Source organism: Bombus vancouverensis, chromosome 5 (genome assembly GCF_051014615.1).
Source record: "Bombus vancouverensis nearcticus chromosome 5, iyBomVanc1_principal, whole genome shotgun sequence".
Lineage (NCBI taxonomy): Eukaryota > Metazoa > Arthropoda > Insecta > Hymenoptera > Apidae > Bombus > Bombus vancouverensis.
The window spans coordinates 11,789,695-11,803,365 of record NC_134915.1 but is presented as its reverse complement, the minus strand read 5'-3'; the positions used below and the strand labels follow the sequence as shown (position 1 = coordinate 11,803,365).

The 13,671-nt window shown below is 39.4% G+C and overlaps 1 long non-coding RNA gene across 1 annotated transcript; it reads left to right on the top strand.

The window, feature by feature from the left end:
* The first annotated feature begins 6,406 nt into the window (after positions 1 to 6,406).
* Positions 6,407 to 11,399, top strand: LOC143302669 (uncharacterized). Its single transcript, XR_013058354.1, has 3 exons — positions 6,407 to 7,001; positions 7,637 to 7,708; positions 7,881 to 11,399. It is a non-coding gene; the product is annotated as an uncharacterized LOC143302669 (long non-coding RNA).
* Positions 11,400 to 13,671: the final 2,272 nt, after the last annotated feature.

The window sequence follows — 13,671 nt, the reverse complement described above, 5'->3', positions numbered from 1 at the left end:
GGTTACATCTATCGATCAATCATTTTGTTAAGATCGTTTTGTTAAAATGCACCAATAATGTGAATTATTTACCTTGTAACTCGTAAAATTATACAATTATTTGCACACCAGAATTCTATCAGCTACAACGACCATATGTACAGTAACTTGTAGATTCACTGATATTAATAACCACTAATATTATTATTGAAACATGTATAATTTCATGTACTAGACTAGGTTAGATGCGTAGTAGTGATACTTGTATGTGAATATCAGTGTGTGGAAGTATGTGTGTGCGCGGCGTTTCGAAAACAAATGAATGTAAAGTGTTCAGTCGGTTAACAGTCCGATATGGAAGAAAGTGCTGAGACGCGTGCAAGTGTGTATCGATGAATATCTTTGAAATCGCTTATCAAATAAATATATAACAATTCTAATATGAATTCTAAGTGTAAATTTAGTGTTCCTATACCATTATTTCGGCTATTAAGATCCAAAATTTTCAACAATTATTGTACAAAAAGGCCCAGCTTCCGACGCTCGTGGCTTGATCCATCCCTTCGTGTTATCCTTGGGTATGTTTACTCCGCGGAACAGTTGGCTCCGGCAGTGATATCCGTCGTCCTAGTCGTCTACGACGCGAAAGCAAACTCATCACGATCGTCGTATGCAATCTGCCGGAAAGCGAACCTCCCGGCGACTCGCGGAATTGCTTGCGATGACGCAAATTGTGTTGACAGCCCGGGAAAGCCTCTGGCTTCTTTTTTCACCCTGCTAGCCCTTCCGGTACTGCCTCTGCAAATAACGATTCCTGGATCACCGAACGTCCCCGGAATCGTCAGTGTCTCTTCGACAGCTTATCTAAGATCATAGATCTTGGATTCTAATACGTATGATAGATAAAATTTTTGCCGATTTTCTGATGTTTTGAGAGATATTGCAATTGTCCTGTGACAATCAATGTTATGGTTGTCTATCTTTAGATAAAATATAGGACGCTGTGAAGGTTTTTTGGACAGCTTATCTAGAATTTTTAATTTTAGATTTTCGTAAATAATGGACGAGAGATTTTGAACGATTCTGTAACATTTCATGATGTCTCAATTATTCTATGGTAGTTGAATGAAGATCCGTATTTTCATAAATCATAAAATAAAGTATATTTGGTTGTGTAAAATTTAATTTACATCTGTTTCATGATAACCTGTGATTTTGAAGATCTGGTAGCTTGTACGAGCGTATAAATTTTAACGTACCTTTATTTTTAACTTTCATATGAATTAAAAGTATTAAGGCCTTTCGTAGCATTCAACGTATCAAGATATAAGCTATCAAAACGAAAGCAATCTGCTGATTCAGCCTTCTAAATCGCGATGCGCTTCTAAATCGTCGAATTACGAGCCTCTGTTTGCACCTCTACGTCAGCGAGATATAAATAGTGATTTTCCTAAGAATCAAGTCGAACGCCACTAAATTGTTGAAGCAGGCGCTGCACAGAAGCTTTGCAACCTTGTTGCTTCGTATGTAAATCGAGCAACTCGCTGGAAAATAATTTTCTACCTTCAAAATGAAATTCTCGGAAACGCGTGTTTGTGACAAGCTTCGATATTTCGCGGAAGAAATAAAGCAATAATATATCCTCCGTATGAAAATGTAGATTCGGTGATATTCGAATTAAAAGATCGGACCTTAATAGCATGGTAAATTTGCATTTGCACTGAACCGTGGTAAACTAAAATTCATTGCGGACACATCCGGATCGATACGAAAAGCCATCGAGACACCTGTGAGATGATTCATCGAGTCGACGCACGTGCGATCGGCCACTGGATAATCTATATTTTATAAATCAACGTACGCGATGCATTCAACGCGAAACAACAAAAAGATGAAATTCCTGCAAACATTCCCCTTTCGCTTCGTCACGAGTTACAGCAATTTTTTTTATGCGACGTATTTCTACTCTTTCTTTTTTATCACCCAACGTTAGAAATTTTCAAACTTCCATTAAAAGGGCGTTGTAAATTCCATCCAAGAAATTTTTAGTATTTGGTGTGCATCGTTGTTCGTCCGGGTTTCAGTTTGACGAGACGATACCAGCCGTTCTTGTTCTATCGTTGATTATCAGTCACATTAGAAAGAGAAACATTTACTACAAAATACGCATAGCGATATAAAACTACATAACGATATAAAGATTTATAATAAAAACATGAAAACTCCCTTACTGATCGATGCGAATAATCAGAATAGTCGTGATGATTTTCTTATACGAGTTGAAACTTGAAACGATAATCCTGACATGAAAGTTGTTATACAACATTTAATAAATATTTGCATAAAATTATTCCGTAATTACCACAAACCTGGTACGATGGAACAGACAGATGAAAATAACTTTTGATGAAGTGAAAATCAAAATTCGTATCTCTACTTGCTTAATATGTAATATATCTTTTTGTAAACGAAGGATACGATTCAATGCAAAACGATTTTATCAGCGAATATAACCGATACCATTGTCGTGGCATCGACTTCAGCTGGGATCGACATTAAACGCACGTAGAGACGCGTGCAAACATCGCGGTTCATTAAATTAATCCGAACACGGACCGACGTATAAACGGTGGACGTGCGAGTCCGTCGCGACGTGCCGCGTCGTCGTAATTTCTCTCGGACGTTCCACCGATTTCGAATCGTGCTGCGAATATCCGTCGATTCCCGATATATTAAATTACAACTGTCTCCAATGCCGATGGGATTCGGAAACGATGTCTTTGTCAGCGACCAAGTGATCCGTGTTTGCCGCTATAACGGCACTGTTCAATGTACAAATCTAATTCTGCACTACCGGCCTAAACTTTGAAATTGTTGCGCGGTCTAGAAATACAGAGAGATCAAAAGAAAGGTAGTCGAGGGTTCTATCATCATGGAAATTTTATTCAAACATTTATGGAAATAAAGGACAATACTGTTGCCATTTGTGATATTAATTTCGAATTAATAACAAAATTTTCTGGGGCTTTGGTATAATCGTCGCAGGGATAGCAAGCGATTCCAAATGTTATAGGATAGCTTTTACTCGTTTTTAGATTAACCTTTAATTATTGTAATTTATTTATTGCTGGATAAAACTGATCTTTTTTACAAATATCATACCACAATCGAGAAACGAGAAAATCGCATCGTCTGATACATTTCTAATTCTTCCACAGTGTAGCGGGAAAGAAACTCGAAGGATCTTCCGAATGTACAGGGTGTCCGGCTTTTAGTTAGCGAAACTTAAAAATCAACCAAAGTATCTTCGTTCAACTTTTTATCTTCTCTTTATTTTTCACGAATCCTCGAAACAAATCCATCAGCTCGAAGAGAAATCTACGAAACGGAGTCGCTTCTTCTTCGTCGATTGGCTAAATGTTAAGATCAAATCGATGGACAAATGCATCTGACGGACGACTCTACGCAGAAATTCTCTGTAGTCTCGATAATTTTTTCCATTGGATTTATAGCAGTAGGCAAAAGAGGACGGTTTATTTCCATGGACACAGTCTGCTGCCATTGGTGGGTGCTCATTGGGTATTACAGCAGCGCTACCCCTAATGGGAAAACGGATCGCGAGTCGAGGCTGGCCTGAATGTGTTGAATGGGGACTCGCCGGAACAAAGGGCGTCACTTCGCGGTCCCTTTGTCCTCCGGTGGTAATCGGCGCCGTCGATACCAATTTCACCGGTAATTAGAGAGTTCACTTTTCTAACGACCGTCTCGCCTTTCCTCATTGTCGGACGAAAACGATCCTCGTTTAAGTCTGACAAAAACATTATCGTGGCCTGGAAACTCGACTTCTCTTCACTGCAAGGATGTCCCCTCTACCTCATCGTTCGATTTTCTTATTAAAGATCCCCGGGCTCCTTGAATAATTTACATATTGACAATATTAATAAATTGACAAGTTACAAGTTGCACACTATAGAGCTCTTTTCTACGATATTGTAATTCGTAAAGTTTGCTTATAAAAGTTTATTTGTTTCTTTGGCAAAATCGTTAATATTCTGCGAGCATGTTTATTAATATCGGTAACTTGTAACGAGTGGCTGATACAATTTCACTGATAATATTGACTCGTACAAATTGATTCGGTTGGAAAAAACCGCGAGATAAAAATATGGAAACCGTGGCAGGAACTAACGTGTAAGCCTGGAGCAAACTATTCCTTGCCGCGTTTCGGCCGATCCGTGGCGCTTCCCTTCGACTTCGAAAGGCTCTTGAGAAAGTCCCCGCGGGCTGGCGAACTCGAGAATACTTCTGGTGGCCCCCTCCAGGGGGAATCGATATCTTGACAGGGTAGGGGAAAACGGGTCTCCATCGAGGACGAACCGTGGAATTTCGCGAGACACATTTCTCCGGACGCTCCGAGGCGAACGTGAGAAACGTGTCTCTTCTACGCCCTCGTGGCCGACGCAGACGTCGACTCTTCCGCTGACTCGTCGAATATTTCTGGCAGGACGTTTTTCATCATCCGCCTTTGCCGCCTCGTGAATTTCCTGCGAGATGGTTCTCGCTGTGCAAGTGACTCTTCTCGAATGATACACTACGTTCGGGGATGGGGGATTTTTCGGTTCTACGACAGAATTGGATCTTTTCCTTTTTATCTTTGAAAGAAAATCCGCCGCTTTGAGAATTGTGATAACCAAAAAGAATATCAATGGGTTGAGAATATATGTAGCCTCAGACAAATTATGGTTCGTATTGATTTTAAACTCGCGGTGGACATTTGTAATTGAAATTTGTTCGATTAAGTTTGATGGTGAAAAGAAAATATTTGTTTGGTTTTTAAACGGAACGTTTAAACGAAAAATTGGAACAGACTATTTCCACGAGGCACGAGATATAATTCACTAATTTAATGGGTCATAATTCTTAAATTCAATGCCTCTTATCGAATGCCAAAATCATTCTTCAAACATCGTATCGTAATTCAAACACGATATCGTAAATTCAGCAGACGAAGAAGGTTATGCTGAGAAAGTTTCGATCATGCACGAAGTTAACTTGGAAGGGTCCACCACGATATTTTCGTGATTTTCCTTTCGGATTAAAGCGGCACGATACACGACTACGATGAAATTGCGAGGCTGGCCGGTGGTTTCTCGTAACAGCGGAATTTGCAACGGACGTGAGAACGATAAGGAATGTCCAGAACGAGCCGGAGGGTAGGTCCGTGGAACGATTTGGTATGCGGGCTGCGTCCGCGCGATTATCTATGAGTCGATAACTTACTTGCCGAATTTCTGGTCAACCAACTCCAAACGCACGACCCAGCATCCCGTGCCTTATTATAATCTCGTCCAATTACCAGCCTTATTATTGCGAAATCCGATCTAGCGTAATAATGGACGATCATCAACTGCTATCAATCATTTATCAGCTACGACTTTATTTTCATCGGCTTAAACTGCAACGAGGAACCGTGAGTTTATCTACTTATGGATTATTCTTAACGTAATTGTTTTAATTTCAACCAAGTTCAGATGAATACGATAAGAGGATAAGAGACAATAAACTGTTGCAACAACGCAGAGGATGGTTTATTTTTTCCTTCTTCCGTATACATTTTTACGCCTGCATATTAAATTTAATCTCTCTCCACGTACAATTTTACTCTAGCAAAATATGAATTCTATCATATCGTATGAAACAACTGGAAGATTCTTCTCTCAAGAGATTAAATCACCTTCAAATGTATTCGTAATATTAATTTACGCTTAACACCTGAAGGTCTTAAGGCAAAGATTACGTAACATGTTAAAATTATCAAACTCATAAACCTTCGATATGATACAATTTCAACTACTTCACGCTCCTCGTAAATCACCTAATATTTATCAATGGGAAAATTACATCTCGTAATAACTCATTGCCAAACCTGGTCGTATCTCCCCAAAGAACATGAGGCCCGGAATCTCCATAAATCCTAATCAAACGGTCCTAATCACGCCGGAGAAATCCAATCATCGCCGGGTCGAAACATTCGTATCCTCGCCTAAAGCTGCCATAACTCGTTCCAGGTTGAAACGAGATTCGTTAGAGATCGGGTGGGGTATACACGTGATCGGTCTCTGTATCCGCGGTTAAATTTAAAGCCGATCGCTCGGTCAGGCATAAATAACGGCTCGGCGGCCATTGAATTCGCTGGCGAAAAAATGCCGCCGAGAGGCGCCCGAGCTCAAAAGAAAGCGACGCCAACGCGTAAGCGTATCGCTTTGCCTTGCAGCGTGAGCTGTCGCAATTCCTTCGCGGAATAAATTTTCTCCGTTGGACTGGCACCGCCCACGCATCCACCGCAGGAGAAATAATACGCGCGGCACCGTTTTCACTCTATCGGTCGGCCTTGATCGCTCTCCGAGTCTTCCCCCGTGTTCCTCGCCTTTCCATCGGGTCACTCGCGCCACCGGTAGCTAAAACGACCAGTGTGGGCGTGCAGTTTGCAGCTGCATCCCGGTTAATTCGCGCGGGCAGGCTACGTTGTACAAGCTGTTATAGTCACCCTGACCCCTTCCTCGCTTACACCACCCGTTTACTCTCTTTCTACCACACCGAAATTTACCCTGTTTCCTTGTCTCTACTCGATGGAACGACTACCGGATACATATAGGTAGTTCCGCTATTGCAGAAGCGGTTCGTGCGAGGCTAAATCCACGTGAACGAAAGGAGAGGGGATTAGAGAAAGGAATTGGTAGAAGGAGAAAAGTTGGAAGGGAGGAACGATAAGCATCGATGGACGATGACTAAAGGAGCGGTCAGACAATCGACATTATTGTCAATATTTAAAATTCTTAGCATTGTAGTCCGTAAGGGGCCTCCTAGACGATCAATACATATATATATAAATTGTCAATACAATGTTGCTAACCTCAAATAATGACGATAATATCGACAACAATATCGATGGTGTGAACGCTCCTTAACGCATTGGGATCAGTGAACCGAGAATTAGTGATGCAAGCGGATTCTTTCGATTGGTAAGTTGATTGTTATGTGTTCAGTTTGCCTCAGTTCGGTGGACGGATGAAAGGGTTTAGTGTTTGTGAGTTTTTGGTTGTGATTTTTTGTTTGAATTAGATTGGATTTGGTAGTGGTTAGTTTGCTTATGTTAATTCAATGAAGAATGAACGACTTCTCTTTCTCTTGGAATTTTTTCTATTACCTGAGAATAGATTTAAAAGGAGAGTATTTTTATGAAGGAGATGCCTGTGTACGTGTGCATTTTTTTAGTAGAAATTAATGGAAGTAGTAGAAGAGAATAGAGTTTGAGTTCGATTCTGAGATTTAATGATCATTAATTGGAAAGTGAATTAAAAAAATGATGATGATCTAAAAAAGGACGTAACGTTCGTATATATATGTGTGTGTTTGTTCTATTAAAATTGATCTAGATTCAACAGAAATTCTTTTCTTTATTATAATTCCCGATGAAAAAAGGATTTCTTTCCCAACGAAAGGCTGTGCTTAATAACTGCTTTAATAACTTTTTTTTTATAACTCTAACTCAGGATGTGTTTTCGAATGACTGAAAACCAGTGTTTGAAAAGATATTTTACATTTAGCTGACATTTTTCATATGTATTTTGTTAACCATGGAATATATTTATTCTAGATGAATATATTCATCCTAATATCTTGTATCTGAAGTTTTACATCGGCTCGGAGATAGTTCTATATTCGAAAGGTGAGAAAGACACGGGGTTTGAAACGTTCGTTATTTTATATTGGAAGCCAGTGTATCTAAAGAGCAGAAAATACACGGATAAATTAGAACCGACGAATTTCGTTCGTTAATTCCGCAAAAAATTCATGGCGCAACAGTTCAATTAAAACAGTTCGTTGTACTCTTTTTTCAGCTTTCTTTGGCAGCCACCGAGAAGGGATCAAGATACACCAGTCCGGTTTAATCTAACCAAATTAAAACTGACAAAATCCGTTTGCTAATCCAACGAAAATTCCGTATATCACGGTTCGAGCTACAAAAGGGGGGGGGGGGGAGAGAGAGAGAGAGAGAGAAAATTCATTTCTTTTGTAAAATCGGCGGAAAATTTTATAATTCTGTTTTTCGACAGAATGGATAGAGAAACAAGAATGTACTAGCGAGATTAATTCTATCGATTTACAAATAACAAAAAATTGGTGATTCCATGGGAACAAATTCATCAGTCCCGTTTTGCTTAAAAAGGAAAGAAATAGAAAAAAAGAAAATTCCCATAATTTCATATCTGAGTAGAAACGACAAAGATTAACGATACACCGCTGGAATTACTTTTATCCAGGCAAAACAGACGATGTCTGTTGCAAAAATTTGAGGCAAGCTCCATGTACATGTAAACTGATCATGTAAAAATTCTAGCACACTTTCATTTCAACAAGGGAGCAAAATGTTTAACCCACTATAAGACAAAGCAATAATTTACCGTAAGATTACGAATACTTCAGACTTTTTATCTCTAGCACAATCGTAGAATCGAAGTGTAAGAAATAGCGGCGAGGAAACAATTGCATAAATATTTTACACACAATTCTTAAAATTTCATTACGCGATCGTAAAATCCGTATGTAAGAAATAACGAAACAAAGAGAATATTAAGCGCATCGTGGAAATTCGTAGTCACAGCCACAATTAATAAGATTAATAAAACATAAAATTCGATAATATAGGTCAATTGAGAAAAGAGGTTTCAAAGGAAATATTCCGTTAACGCGAAGTTGGCTTTCAATGATTTAAGATGCCGAAGGTGTTTAAGAGATCGCAGATCTCCGTTGGTATCAGAGCGAAGAATCGTTCATACTGTCGCGAGGAGGAATATCGAGAGGTGTTGGCAATACGGGGATATCGAGACAGAAAGGGGTGAACGTACGATGCATCTGATGCATACACGCGTCGCCCTTTCCACGGACAAGCGCGCGATGGCAATACGTGCTCGCTAGCTGAATCGCAAGCAGCACGGTCGTGTTTCGTGCGAGCGCGTGCGGCCGCTCCTACGAAGAGTGGCATTTTCCCAATATCGAAGTGGCTGATGCGACTCGATGCGAGAATGAGTAACCTCTTTTATTGGATGTACACGCTCGCGCCACCGGTTCCCCGCTACCGGATTATTCGAGCATCGATCCGCTTTGTTCCGCCAAGGGAATTGACTTGCTCGAGAGCCTTCTCTTCCTCTTTCTCTGTGTGTGTTTCACTGATTTTTCCATCGTTGTTCCGTTTTTCCCATCATCTTTAAGATATCCTGCCTTTTCTTAGATGGATTTACAGTCTGCATGTATGTGATATTTATTTAAGGTGTATTTTATTGCATTTTGTTATATCGCATTGAGTATCGTGTGTGATATGTATGTGTAGAAGCGAGACATTGTAATCCTATAAGGAAACCAATACAGATATATACATATGTATATATGTGGATACACGTGTTACTGTTAAGTTTTATCGATTCAGGACTTGTAAGATTGCACGATGGATATATTGGCTATGTTAGAATGAATAGCAATAGAGTTCACTTTAGATCGCGGATGTTTATGCAAATTTATTCTAATTGGAACGTTATGTTAAGAGATCTTTCATTTTTTAGATTATCAAATTCGTTTACAGGAACAAGAACACGATTAGATTTGTAAAACTTCGGAGATCGTAGTCCAAAGTTCGGAATATGCGATTTACAAAATTCGCCCTATTATACCCCACCTCGTCTTTCCCTCTGCAGTGACAATTGCGCTTACGAAATTTAAACTTTCTCCTAGTCATTATACTATATAAACTTCTACCATTTTGTTACTTGCCACTTCGCTCAACTATCGTGGTACTCTACTTAGTCACGCAATTTGAGATATGTTAAAGTTACTGTTACGCTGCAACACGTGACGCTTGTGAGGACGGAAACTTCACTCTTATATTTGATCGTAATTCTTCGACTGAGCACCTGAACACCGCTGCACCCATCAAAACGCCGCATTGCTGGAAAAGAGTAATGTTGGAAAACAGAGCAACCTCTGTCCATTCCGATCACTTCTGATGTTCCACCGTTCTATCAACACGTATATTAATTAGAAAAAGATTATCAAATTTTCTAAAGAAAAATAGATTGCTGTTGGTTTTAGAATGATCCGAGTTAAATTGTTGTAAGCAAAAAGACCGAAGTTCTAACATTTTCTTCGTGCCAATTTTTCCTCGTTATTTTATTCTGTATAATTTTACTTAAAACATAACAGTACAGAAAGAGTTTCAAATGTAGTGACACACGAGTCAACGGAAGATTCGAATCGGAAGAGACTCATATTGTTGTGCTTTGGAGCGTCAATGTTGTTTTGGTTTGCTAGGTTCGAAGGTAAACGAACTCCGGACAAAATATTATCGCCGCTATTTGTAGTCGTCAACCGGAGTTACATTTGAACTTTTTATAATACCATCGGTAGATACAAATAGACGAACGTGCTCTCTAGGATAGTCAGTATAGCGAGTCAGTATAACGAACCAATATAGCGAATCATTATAGCGAATCTTTATAGCGAGCCATAGAGTCGAATAGCGAACGTAGAGTTGAACAGTAACATTGAGCGAGCGACGATTACTACCAGCATACACTATCTTTGTACTTGTATTTAAAGTGATTTTAATATACCACTGACTATTACAATTTTATCACTCGTCTCTTTAATAAACCGACACGTATAATAATCCACCTCACGAATATTTCAGCTCGTCTCTATCAAGAATAACAAAAATTCTAGGTTGCTGTAACCAAGGAGAATATTACTACTTGTCACTCGAATAACAAATAAAATTGGATTCGTCCACATCCTGGAATTTCGATCGTATTCCGTATTTCGATACCGTACACTGATTAGCGATATATCATATGATAGCGATAGTATCATAACCACGGCACTCGCAATTTCGTCATTACGTAAAACTAAATTTCCGCTAGTCGAGATCGTCTCATAACGAACTAGTGGAACACGAGATTGCATTTACAACGCCTGAACAGCGGATAGGGAGATGGTAGAAGCGAGAGAGATCCCAGGCAGAATTTTGATTGTAAAGCGAAATAGTTTGAAGTCGAAGCGATGCTATTATATGTATAGGCGGCCGTGTATGGTCGCTAAATACTCGCGGATTCAGGATAAAGTTGAATCGGGAGCGTAAACACGACTAAGCTACTTACTACGTATTTCGTGGGTGGAGGGGTTGCGTTGTTACGCTTCCGGGCGCCAAGTAAAACAGTTTATCCTTAAGCAGCCACCGTCCAACTTGCCCAAGCCGCCGGCTTCCACGCTGTTTTCCTATTTAAAGCAGCCACGATTCGCCTGTTATCGCGCACGGTTCTTGTTCCTAATGGACATGTTGCATGGACATTGTTAAGTCGTGGAATATTTGAAGCTTATTTCGATAGCCGGAATATTCCTCGAGATGGTAGTTTACGGTCCAGGGTCGAGAATGGGCAAGTTGTAAGCACGGATACTCTAATCTTTGGAATAATCCTGTGATTAGAGTTTCAGTTTTGATTAGGTGATTTTAGAATGCCGGGGATTTCTGGAATTTTAGAAATGATGGAGAACACGAGTCTGTACAGGTCGAGTCATTTAAGTCGGGCGAGTATTTTGAGTGAAATAGTTCTTCGTAGAGAAAAATGTTTTACGAAAAGATTAAATAGCGTCGAAAGAGGTATTCAATATTTTCTAACACACTTCGTAATATTAGATTAAAATATTTGTTAAACTGACGAATTTGTACTGACTTATCGTACAATATTCATTACTAAATACATATTTAATACACGACACAAATTTCTGCTCGAGTTCCATTAACTTAGCTGCGTAAAAATATGAATTTGCATAAATATGTGTAGTGGCACATGAGTCAACGGAAGATTTGAATCAGGAGAGACTCACATTATTGTGCCTTGGAATACCAACGTTGTTTTGGTTTGCTAGGTTCAAAGGTAAACGAACTGCGGACAAAATATTATCGCCGCTATTTGTAATCGTCAACCGGAGTTACATTTGAACTTTTTATAATACCACCGGTCGATACAAATAGACGAACGTGCTCTTTAGTATAGTCACTATAACGAGTGATTATAGCGAGTCAGTTAGTCGAATAGCGAGCGTACAGTTGAACAGTAGCGTTGAGCGTGCGACGATTACGACCGGTATATGCTATCTCTGTACTTGTACTTAAAGTGATTTTAATACAACTGATAATTACGAATTCTTCACTCGTCTCTTTAATAAACCAACACGTATAAAAATCTACCTCATATGCACACTTTACTTTATCATGTTCTCTAATCTCCATATGCATTCTGCGCATGTTTGTATCTATAAATTTCCTACAAACGTATAAAAATCCACAATCTCCTTATTGTTATTCAAAATACAAAGCAACCTACCTAACGAAGCTATAGTTTAAAACGCAAGTGGTAAAACAGGTGGACACCTAGCGGCTTATTCGCCTTCGAACCTGTTCCCGCGGCTGTTTTTACCTCGCCATACGACGAAAGTATGCTGAATTCCCATCGAGCGACGCTTTTGTCACCGGCAGCCACCGTAGAATATCTAAATAGTCGTGGAAACGCCGACGAGACGTCGCGATACATAACCACGATTCTCGATATTCTTATCACGATCCCCTTAACGAGCTATTTTCTTCAAAACGAACTTTCCAAATTGCTATTCCCGAGATGTATCCTGTTTCTGAGTTCCATCGTTGAAACGAGATTTTACTCGGTTTAATTGTAGACTTGGTTTCGCATTGTCGTCCCTATGGTACATGGTTTTATGTGGGATGGGTGGAGCCGACGTATTTTTTTCCCCCACGGAAAGGGAGAGACGGTTATCTTTTTTATGTTTTTACTTTATTTTCACAGTATCGGTACATTTATATAGTATAGTGTGTACCAGTCTGGTTTTATCAAAATAGAAAAAAAAAGGAGGAAAAATACGTACGATGAAATATGGCTTCCAACGAATAAACTGGAATTTATTTCCGCGAAATTTGAAATTCGATAGAGGGAAATTCATCGATATTTCCATTCAATAGAGACGTGTGAATTTATACAGTTTCTTGTATAATCAATTATTCTAAAAGTATTAACAGCTTTCATCGGATTTTTTGGAAATATACGTATGTACATATAGAAATTGTATTATCGGAGAGGGAAGGATCATTGATGAAATTTCTTGCACATATTGCACACGTGTATCATTTTCAGGCCGTTTCTTTGGCACACGTGGGCAATATAAAAAAGAACCGAACCCTTTTTTCTTGGAAATGGGGACGATATTACGAGAAGGGTCAGACCTTGGCTAAACGGATATGGAACAGCCGGAAGGGTCGATGCAGGGTAAATCGCACGTAAGATGAATCCTTGCCCTCCGGAAACCTTAGCAAAGATATGCTGGAGAGAACCTTTCAATCTACACTTGCCGGTATTCGCATTTACATTTCACCCTCAGACTGACTTCTCTGTATTAAACCGAGAAACATGGAATCGTAAAGTATTCTGAACAAGGTTTCGATGAGATTTCGAATTTTTAGAAAAATATATACACTAGTCTGGTGGCCTTTTAAACGAAATTGAAATTTATAAATTCCCTTGATCGATATCTATTACACTGTTCTTCGGATTTCTTCAAAACAGGAGG